Below are 11,186 nucleotides of genomic sequence, written 5' to 3'. Positions count from 1 at the left end.
TCTGCATTTTAGAAACTAGGCCGACAGTCTGGCACCAGTGGCTCCCACCCGTAATCCTAGCTGCTCAGGAGGCTGTGTTGGAAGACTCTTATTTCCAATTAGCCACCAAAAAGGCAGAAGTGAAGCTGTGGCCAAAAAGCTAAGGAACAGCACCCAGGCCCTGAGTTCAAACTCCAAGGGCAGCAAAAAAAAGGGGGGGCAGGGGAGACAGACATGAAGTTAAAAAAACCTTGATTCAAGGTCAAGCTAGCTATGGGACTTTGGATAAACAGCTCTGCACCTCAGGTGTCAGCAAATAGGGATAAGTCTTCCAAACCTGATGGTTTATTTTGAGTAAAATAATGCCCACACCGAATCTGACTCTAAAATGCTACATAAAGGGAAAATGTATTGGTATTAAAATGCTTAATGTCAAGCCGGGCACCAGTAGCTCATACCTACCTACTGAGAAGGCTGAGATCTGAGAATCACAGTTCAAAGCCAGCCTGGGCAGGAAACTCTGTGAGGCTTTTTTCTCCAATAAACTACTCAGAAGTGGTGTTGTGGTTCAAGTGGTAGAGCACTCAGGAACAGAGCCCACACCCTGAGTTCAAGCCCGAGGACCAGGAAAAAAAAGAAAACCCTAATGATCAGGAGTGAAGATGTAGAGCACAGAAAAATACCTATTGTAGAAGGCAAAAGTCCAGTGCTATTTTTAGGGAGTTTTTCATTTTGAATTACAAAATATACACAAAGGAAAGTCATTATGGTTTTTTTTTACATTTAACAAACCAGTTTATGAATGCAATATATCTTGATCAATGTCATCCCTTTCAACATTTTCACCAATGCTATTTTGACAGAGGTACACATTTATGTATTGATTCCTATTATCTATTGGACTCCAACAGGGTACAGATAATGTGCAAAGGAGTTTGAAACAAGAAGGGTGACATGGCTTTTTAAATTCTCCCCATCCAAACTATTCCCCAGGTCTTACAAAATACCTACAATGTACAGTGATTGTCATTATTTTCAACTATTGTAAAAAATCGTTTCACTGCAAGGATCTGAAAAATAACTTTTTTTTTCCTGGCCTTTCCCCACTTCCTTCTCTCTTGAAGAAGAAGACAAGGTGACAGAACTGAGGCTCAAAAAACCTGCCTGGGTTCTATTTGTCTAACCTGGGCAGTCCAGGAAAGTAACCAGTCATCTCTAATCCTCGGTATCTCTGAGCAGTGAGGGAAGTGACAAGCTACCTTACCGTTGCCTTGTGAGATGAAAGCAGCTTCCATAATGTTTCTGGCATATTTCAGCCATCTCTGAAAATTGCTGCCATTAGCATCATAACAGAGGCCATTTTAATCTATCCGCCCCACTTCCTCCATTCATGTAATGACTTAGGTTTTGAGAGAGGATTTGATTCAATTGGGGCATATTTTCCTTTCTCACTTATTGATTTGCACGAAGGAGAATGAACATGGTTAACATTTTTCAGCAGCTTTCAAGCCAATTATTGAAGAGCAAGATGCGAGAAAGCGCAGGGCTGCAGGCAGAGCACACACCACTTTCCTTTCACGGTTGTATAGATGCCTGGTGCCCGAGTTCCCTCTTTGTCTTTAGCCTTCAGCTTTGTCCTGGCTCATCCCTCATCCAACAGAGGCAGGAATGTCACTCTTTGGATTTAGCCACTGTAGTTTCAATAATTTAGCTTAAAATTATGTCATATTTTTTAAACACATAATGGGATGAAACTTAGAAACCATCCAACTGTGGGGGGAAAAAGACAAACCACTTAGTTCTAACACAAGACCTTCCTTCCTCTTGGGAGTTTGAATACTTTTTCCAGTTATCAAAGTATTAGAAATGGTTCTTTGATTTGTTTCCCAACAACAATAGGAAATGTTTTCTAAAGGGAAATGTAAGTTTTCTAGGTCAGTGCTACAAGTAATCTGTACAGGCAATGATACAGTCAGGGATAGGCCTAGATCTGTGAAGGATTGCCCTGGGAACTGACCTTGAACATGACCTTTATGTCCTCTCTTAAAGGTACTAGGGGATGTGCTGGGGTTGTTACCTCCTGGAGCAGGGATCTCCTTCCTTTTAAATAGAATGAATGCCTTCAAGGGCTGGGGAGAATTATTGATATCTGAGAACCTTCATGAGCACATAGATATTAGGAGGTTTTCTCTTTGCAGGAGTGGGGAGGGGTGCTTTTTATCATTGTCTTTTGAGTGTTTTACATTTGCTTGCAGCAAAGGAAGTTATATGTTGGCAGTGTGTTAATGCTGGCTATGGCTCTTTTTTTTTTTTTGGTAGGTTGTGGGGTCTGAACTCTGGGCCTGGGCTCTGTCCCTCAGCTCTTCAGCTCAAGGCTAATGCTTTACCACTTGAGCCTCAGCCCCACCTTCAGCTTTTTCTGCTTATGTGGTGCTGAGGAATCGAACCCAGGGCCTCATGCATGCAAGTCAAGCACTGTACCACTGAGCCACCTTCCCAGCCCATGGCTATGGCTCTTAAGGCCTCCCGTCAGGCACTATTTCCGTGACCACACTGCTCAACTTGAAGTACAGCAGAGTGATATGTCAGTCTCAGGAAGTGGAACTGCTAGGTCTCGAAACCAGAACTATTTTCAGACATGGATAGGGAAAATGGCTGCCATAACAGAAACTCATTTAGTAAGAGGATCGGGAAAGACACTCCCAGGGTATAATACATTGATAACAGGTGCAGTGTACACTAGTCCTGCTAGACACGGATATGAAGTGGTAGGACCAGCCGATGCAAATAGCATCCTCTTGCTCACTCACTGGACAACCTTAACAATGCCCTTCTTAGTTTTATCAGCAGCTTTTTGTACTTGTGTTGAGGAAAATACTCTGGAAAGACGTAAGCTGTACTTGGAGAGCTGGGCCCAGAGCATTTTGTACTCCAAACTCTGAGCCCCAATCAAGATAAGTGTAATCCTTTTATAGCACCTGAGTTCTGGGCTTTAGTTTGGAGTAGAGCACAGGTGTTTTGAGTTTTAGTTTATCCCAACAGTTACAGTTTCTTGAAAATCACTTGAAGTATAAAGATCATGCTAGTTTTTGTCAAGCTGGGTCTGGCAATAGCAGGCTTTTTCTTGCCAGGTTGTGCTGGTTCTGATAATGGCAAGTTTTCCTTGTCACTTGGAACCAAGGATTTACTGAGCAGCCTATGATCCATTCAAATCTGTTTGCTAAGCATGAGCATTGATTGGACTTCACCTTCCAACAGAATTCTTGGTGATCACTAGTCTCATCTTGAGAATCCACTTGCTCAACTTTTAAAAATATCTCATGTTGAGTTACCTCCTGAATGTACATCAGCCTGGCAGCCTATTTCAGTAATCATATATGCTCTTTCACCTGACTCATAAAAGCAGATGTCAGGAGCCTGTCCTTCTTTGTCTAACTCAGGACCTAGGTGAAGATAGTTTAAAGATACATGAGAGTAGTATGCTTCAACATATCTGATAATTAATGACCTTCCCAAATCAGACCGCCTACTGAAAGGGGAGACTGAAAAACAGGAAATTTGATCTATGTAGTTCAGTATGGCACATGATTGTCTTATTGTGGACCCTGAAAAAAAATCTCATTTTCTGGCCTTTGCTTTTTTCCTTCTACTGGTTTACAATCCATGTTGACTGCGAACTGGTATTTCTTACTGTCCCTTAACCAAGAAAAATTTTAGAATTGCAGCTTTTATTGAACCTCGTATTCAATTAATAGATTAGAGGAAATTTTTATTTACATTACCAAGTCTTCCCATCTTTGTACATTACATGCCACCCATTTGTTTAGAAGGCCTTATACCTTTTCTTTATTCATATCAAATAGTTGTGATCACTGGGTGTATATGTAAGTTATTCTTGTTATTCACAAATTCACATTGAGGCTGGCATCGTCTCTAAGTCTGAAAAGCTTATATAGGTAGTGAATGTCACTATAGATCACACTGAAGAATATGGCATGCTGGGAGTTCTAATGACAGGAGATATCTTTGATCAGGGGCTTGTTATTTGTTTGCTCACCTACTCAACCTCCTTTTCTTTCATGATCTCTTTCAAATAATACACATTTGCAATCTTGCTCAAGCCCAGCTATGCCTCTCAGTTAATTAGATTCTTTAATTAATTCTGCGAACATTTGCTAAGTTTTTGCTCTTTTTACTGAACACCCAGTCTAGCATTTGAAACTGAAAACTAGGAATTCCTGGCACTTCATATGGTGGAATTCAATGATACTCAACACAGCGCCGTCTCCCTCTGCTTCTACCAGAGTATGCATCTCCAATAAATAGTTCCTGTGGTCTTGCTTAGAGAGAACAGGTTATGTTGTTAAAGTGGGAGCTGACCCAAATAAGAGCCTCCCTTAGGAAACGCTTATGTGCTTGCACTACTGTGCACTGACAGAGTAGAGTACACCACAATGGTGCCCATGACAAATCATAGACTGCCACTGAATTTTGAACAAAAACTAAACAGCATTGCAAGCTACTATTGCTACATTTGGGGAGCAACATGTTCCTGAAATGAACCATGTTGCATAAATATCAGGTCAAGGACTAAGAGCAAAGGTCACACAAGCTGAGGGATGCCATGTACAATTAAGTGTGGCTAGAGTCAGGGGTAGGAGTGAGGGTTAGCGATGCCTTCTTCCCACCCAGCAGTACTGACGCTGATCCAGCTCACTGGACCTGGTGATGACGTGACAGTAGAGCAGCAGTTTTGGTGTGGCCTTATACCATTTGTTTCATCACCCTGTCTTCAACCATGTCCCATTCATGGCCCAGTGCCCCAGAACCCCCTTCTAGACCTCAGGAACTCGAAAGTCCTTGAGAATTTACATGTATTTTTTTAAAAAATATTTTTTTATGTAAAGATACTGTGCAGAGGGGTTACAGTTACATGAGTAATGTAATGAGTACATTTCCTATCAAGCATTGTTACCCCTTCCTTTGTTTTTCCTCTACCATCTCTTCTTTCCCTACCTCCCCACTTCCTCCTCCCCCCCAGGTATAAAGCTGGTTCTCAACGTAGTGTCTTGTACATCTTATTGCTACAATGGGTCAACCTGTATCCTTATTTTAGCATTTTGTTATTTCCCTTCCCCTCCTCCAAATAGAAAAATGTATATACAAGATGCAGGGCACCAAAATCAAATACAGTGAAAACAGGGGTCATACCATGGGGGTAGCACATACAAAATAAACAAAAAATCACATAGTACATTATAAGTACATTAAAACAACATCATCTTGTATGGTCATATATACATAGCTTTTGATTCTGCTTTCCTAGGCATAACTAGTTATTGCTAATAAGGGAAGCCATGGGACCTATGTTTCTTTGGGCCTGTCTTACTTCACTTAATATAATTCTATGCCTCCATCAGAAAAAAATGACACTGCCCCTTTGTTAGGAACGGGAAAGACAGGAAAATTATATTAAGAGAATTTACATTTCTACATATCCAACCTTTATTCTCACCTCATACTACAGAATATGGTTTTGGTCTTACAGTCCTAGCTCTCCCCTTCCTGTTTTGCTTTCCAGCTTGCCCAATAAATTCATTCCTGCTGGCATGCTATGTCTCTGGATGCATTCTTCACTCCTCTTTTCACCAAACAATTTGATTATCTTATATGTGCAGCTCTGTGCCAGCCTCTGTACACACGGAGATAAAAGTTACAGCCATGGGCTGGGAATGTGGCTTAGTGATAGGGTGCTTGCATGAAGTCCTGTGTTCAATTCCTCAGTACCACATAGGCAGAAAAAGCCAGAAGTGGTGCTGTAGCACAAGTGGAAGAGTGCTAGCCTTGAGTCAAAGAAGTTCAAGGACAGTGCCCAGGCCCTGAGTTCATGCCCCAGGACTGGCACCAAAAAAATAGTTATAGTCTGTGCCTTCAAGGAACACACAAATCAGGGTGGACGGCAGTAAAACAAGGACCTAAACTGCAATCCATCCATCCACCAAATGCCTACCATTCAAAGATACCTTTTAATAGTATGCCTTCTCTCAACTGATGACCTGCTTTTGGATTTCAGGCCAGATGAAAACTATGTGAAAAATTGGTGGTGGCAACAGATGGCAGGAAGGTCAACAAGGAGTTGGTTACTCCTGCCTTGACGGTATCTATTTCCCTTGCCTCTGACAGCAGAGAAGTGGAACAGTCCTCCTAGCAGAGAGGAGGACCTTCATGTGGCAGGTGGACAACCAGAAGCATGATGGGTAAAAAGGTGCTCCTCTGTCCATCCTGGGGAGCTATAAGGTACAATGTGTCACTGCTTTTCTACAGAGGCCAAGGGCAGTGGCCGTTGGAGGTCAAGACAAACTAGAGAGACATATACTTTGGGCCAGTCTTCTTCCAATCAATATTCAGGACCACAAGTTCAATTACTATCCTCTTTCACTTGGCAGGAAAACTTCTAAATCATGGCAGTGAACAAGAATTGAAGCTGACAAGTGTAAGAGCTTCCACACAAGTTAAAAGGACTCGGAATTATGGGGACTTCTGAAAATAGCCTTGCACTAAAGATTTTCCCATGACAGTTATTCTTGTTTCGTTGTCTTTCTAAAAATGTCCAGGAAATGGATATCTGAAAGCCTTCCCCTACTGCAGGGGAAGGTTTTATTTGCTCACTATTTTCATTTAGTGTTTTCCATTTTCTAAGATCTCCTGGGCCATTTGGGGGTCACAAAAGAAGATGCCAACCCAAATAAAGTAAGACTAAAAACACCAATGTGGTTCCATATACCTGTAATCCCAGCTACCTGGGAAGTAGAGATAGGAGGATCACAGTTTGAGGACAGCCCAGACCGTATCTGAAAAACAAACTAAAAGCAAAAGGGGCTGATGGTCCAATGAATGCTGGTCTCTTAGTCTGTCTTTTGCAATAGTCCTGAGATAGATTTTTCCAACCTCACATACATGTTTTGGCAATAGTATTCCTCCTTTCTCTTCAATCTGCTAAGACTATCAGCACAGTCCACTTTGCTCAGTGTTAAGACACTGCTTTCTTTAGGCTTTTAAGAGCCACCTTATCCCTATTACTCTGAAGTTCTGGTCCATATCCTAAGAAACTACACCAAGTCTATGAATTCTCTGTAACAGTTTCTTGCCTTTTCAGGTCTAATGGCCCATCAGTCAAAGTTTGGACCTAGCTAATGCAAATATAAGAAGCCTGGCAACTCCATAAAAGTCTGACAACCTCTAGGATGACTGATGTTGCCTGAGATGATGCTTGGGTTTGCACTTCCATCTCAGCAGTCAACCTGTGCCTCCCTGTGCCTATTATTATTATTATTATTAATTGTAAAGGTGATGAATAGGGGGGAGTTACAGTTACATAAGTAAGGTAATGAGTATATTTCGTTTTCTCCTGCTTACTCCTCCCCACTCCCCTCTTTTCCCAAGTTATAAAGTTCGACATTCTTTTGATGTCTGCCAGCTGGGTATGTAAAGCACATCCTTAACAGGTCCTCATAGGAACCAGCCTCTGTGGTGAAGATCACAGTTCTAAGGTACACACTGCTGTCTCCCTAAAGAATTTTCCCAAACCTAGCCAGGACCCCCTGAATCTCATTCAAGCCATGTAGATCAAACAAGTCATGCTTCACACAGAAATAAAATATGGCCCACTGGTAGTTTTCTACCAAGCCTGGTTTTCACTTTAGTTGGCACCTCTCAGCCCATGGAGAAATCTCAGATGACAACGCTTCACTTCCAGCATCAGTAAGCTGGCCTGTTCCTACAATCTTCAAAGTCCTATACAAGTAGCAAGGTGGCTGATGGGGAGGAAGTATGACATCCTCAATCCTAAGTCTGGAGTAAACCTGCAACAGGGCCTGGGAAGGTGGCTCAGCCGTAGAGCGCTTGCCTTGCATGCATGAGGCCCTGGGTTCGATTCCTCAGCACCACATAAGAAAAAAGCTGGAAGTGGCACTGTGGCTCAAGTGGTAGAGCGCTAGCCTTGAGCTGAAGAGCTGAGAGACAGTGCCCAAGCCCAGAGTTCAGGCCCAAATGACCAGAAAAAAAACCAACAAAAAAAACTGCAATAGCAGCAGTTCAATTCAGCGTGCCAGAATTTTGTTTATGCATCAGATATATAACCTACAATTAACCTTTATGAGGGTAAGGCTATTTTACTTAAGCTGTGTCCCTAGCATCTGGAATAATGTGTCCTGCATCAAAGATACTTAACTGTTTTCTTGATTCTTTTCATTAAGAAAAGATTTAGATATGGGGGATGCACAGATGTTGGATAGAAGATTAATTTGGGGCATATGTATGCACCCATCAATTCCGAACTCGAATCAAGATACAGAACACTTCCATCACCCAAAAATGGTCCCCAGTGGCCCTTCCCAGGAAATCTGCTTGGCTCTTCATAGGGGACAATTTCTGTGCAGCATACATAAATTAATGTGACTTGGTAGAAACAGAGCATTCCATCGAGTACACATGCACACTTTTATATCTGATTGCTTTTGTTCAACTTAACATCTTGAGCTTTACCCACGTCACTGTAGGTTTTAACAATTCATTTCCTTTTATTGCTGACAAAAATCTATCACAATGTGTCTCCTCTATTGGTAGACACTTATTTCCAGATTTTATGACTAAAGCAGCTAGGACTATTCTTAAATAAGTACTTTTGCAGGCATGTGTTTTCATTTCTCTGAGTAAATAATTATGAATGAGATTGCTGCATTGTAGGAGATGATGGATGATGTTTAATTTGAAAAGAACCAGACAAACTCTTTAAAGGAGTGCACTAACCATATACATACATTCTCACTAATACTTGGTGTGGTTAATCTTTTGAATTTTTACTCTGTTGGTAGGTTTGAAGTGAATTTAATTGGAATTTCTCTATAATCAGTAATACTGAGCAGGTTATCATGATTGTGCACATCGTTTTGGCTTGTTTGCTACACATTTTTATAGGGACCAGTCTTGCTGCATCCCACACATTTTGACATGCTGGGCTCCTATTGCCGTTCAGTTCAAGATACTTTCTAACCCCTTCACAGCTTGTCTTTGACTTAGGTAATTTAGAAAATGTATTGCAAAATTCCCAGATCGCTGAGGGATTTTGTAGATAGGCATTTTGTTATGAATTCTAACTTAGTTATGTTGTACAACATACATACAACCACTTGTGATGTGCTGAGACTTGTTTGTAAACTCAAAGCACATTGTTTCATTTACATTTGAAAAGGATGTAAACCCTGATCGAGTTGGTTGGCTTGGTTATTCAAATCTTTTATGCCAGAAGACAATACATTTTCCCCATAAAAATGAGAACATCAACATTTTCAGCTTTATGAGCCATATAGTCTCTATGGTGACTACTCACCTCTGCTTTTTTTGTTTGTTTGGTTGTTCATTCGACTTTTTTGTGCTTATTCTGAGGCTCAAATTCAGGGTCTGGATGCTGTCCCTGAACTATTTTGGTCAAGACTAGTGTTCCACCACTTGAGCCATGGCTTTTTGGTAGTTAATTGGAGATAAAAGTCTCATGGAGGGCTGGGAAGGTGACTCAGTGGTAGAGCGCTTGCCTTGCATGCTTGAGGCCCTGGGTTCGATTCCTCAGCACCACATAAGCAGAAAAAAAAAGCCGGAAGTGGCGCTGTGGCTCAAGTGGTAGAGTGCTAGCCTTGAGCTGAAGAGCTGAGGGACAGCTCCCAGGCCCAGAGTTCAGGCCCCACAACCGGCCCCCCCCAACCCCCCCCCAAAAAAGTCTCATGGACTTTCCTATATAGCTACTCAGATCTTAGCCTCCTGAGTAGCTAAGATTGCAGGGATGAGTCACCAGCACCTGGTTCTCTGCTTTTGCCTTTGTAATGAACTAGATGTTTCTAATATTATAACATCCCCTGTTACTCCTGTATTGCTTTCATACCTGAAGTTTATTTTGTCTAATATTAAGAAAGCCACATCAACCTTTTTTTTTTGTCAGTCATGGGGCTTGAACTCTGGGCCTGAGCGCTGTCCCTCAGCTTTTCAGCTCAAGGTGAGCACTCTATCACTTGAGCCACAGGGCCACTTCTGGTTTTCTGGTGGTTTATTGGAGATAAAAGTTTCACGGCCTTTCCTGCCTGGGCTGGCTTTGAACTGTGATCCTCAGATCTCAGCCTCCTGAGTAGCTAGGATTACAGTCGTGAGCCACTGGTGCCCGGCTTCCCCATCAGCTTTCTTATAATCAGTGTTTGTGTGGTATAATTTTTCTGGCCTGGGTTTCAACTTTTGAACACATACAAGTGGATAATTCTATTTTAATCAATCCAAAAATCTCTGCCTTTTAATTGGAGTATTTAGTATATTTACATTTGATTGATGTGGTTAGGTTTAATTTTATCATAATGCTACTTCTTTCCCATTCATTCTTTTTTCTTGGTTCCTTCATTTTTATTCCCTCAACTTCTCTTGCATTGACTGAGAAGTTTTCATATTTCATTTTATCTCACCAACAAGCTTTTGTTAAGGTATTGAGGTATATGCCCCTGTTAACATATTGTTAGCACTTGCTCTGGGAAACACAATGTGCATCCTTAATTCAATTTATCTTGAATTAAAATTATAGCACCTGATCTTATGATAAAAGGACTTATAACAGTGGTAATTTGGGCTCTATGAAAGCTGTCAGCGAAGTAGAATTAGATCTGCAAGAGATTTGTTATGGGGAACACCAGAAATGAGAAGAGGAGAAAGGAGTTTTAGGAGGGACGAGATGGAGCCGTCCCTTAGCCTGTAATGTAGATTTGACCTCTATGAAAGTGGAGAAGTTGGAATCACAGATGGTGACAGAAAGTCTTGACCAAGCTCAAGAGGAGTCATTGAACAGAGGCTGCCTACCAAGTGGGTCTGGCATTGGGCCAAAATGGACTGTTTATAGAACTCTTCATGATGTGCAGTTACTGGCTGGCAATAGGCAGGAGAAGGGTAGACTTGGCATGAAGCTATTGTGAATATAGAAGACAGTGAATGAAAGTTGTCAATCAAATGGTTTCACAATGGGCTCTCTTGCCAGGAGATCAGCACACTGTGCCTCCATGACAGCCACAGACCACCCATTGTGGGTGCACAGATGTTTTTCTCTCTGTATGCTTAGAAACCAACGATGAGCCCCTTCCTTTCAGAGAAAGCATAAAAGATAGAGAATCATAGCATAATGA

General features: G+C 41.6%; 1 long non-coding RNA gene across 1 annotated transcript in view; it reads left to right on the top strand.

Moving 5' to 3' along the window:
• LOC138832843 (uncharacterized) overlaps positions 1 to 6,499 on the top strand; it is a 10,983-nt gene extending 4,484 nt beyond the window's left edge. Inside the window, exons 2-3 of the long non-coding RNA XR_011373707.1 lie at positions 6,053 to 6,236; positions 6,426 to 6,499. This is a non-coding gene — a long non-coding RNA (uncharacterized lncRNA). The remainder of the gene's footprint in view (positions 1 to 6,052; positions 6,237 to 6,425) is intronic.
• The last annotated feature ends 4,687 nt before the right edge of the window (positions 6,500 to 11,186 follow it).

The sequence above is a fragment of the Dipodomys merriami genome, unplaced genomic scaffold (genome assembly GCF_024711535.1).
Source record: "Dipodomys merriami isolate MVZ:Mamm:240054 unplaced genomic scaffold, mDipMer1.0.p SCAF_20, whole genome shotgun sequence".
NCBI lineage: Eukaryota > Metazoa > Chordata > Mammalia > Rodentia > Heteromyidae > Dipodomys > Dipodomys merriami.
Note: the sequence above shows the minus strand (reverse complement) of the source record. Positions and strands in the feature narration are given on the sequence as shown.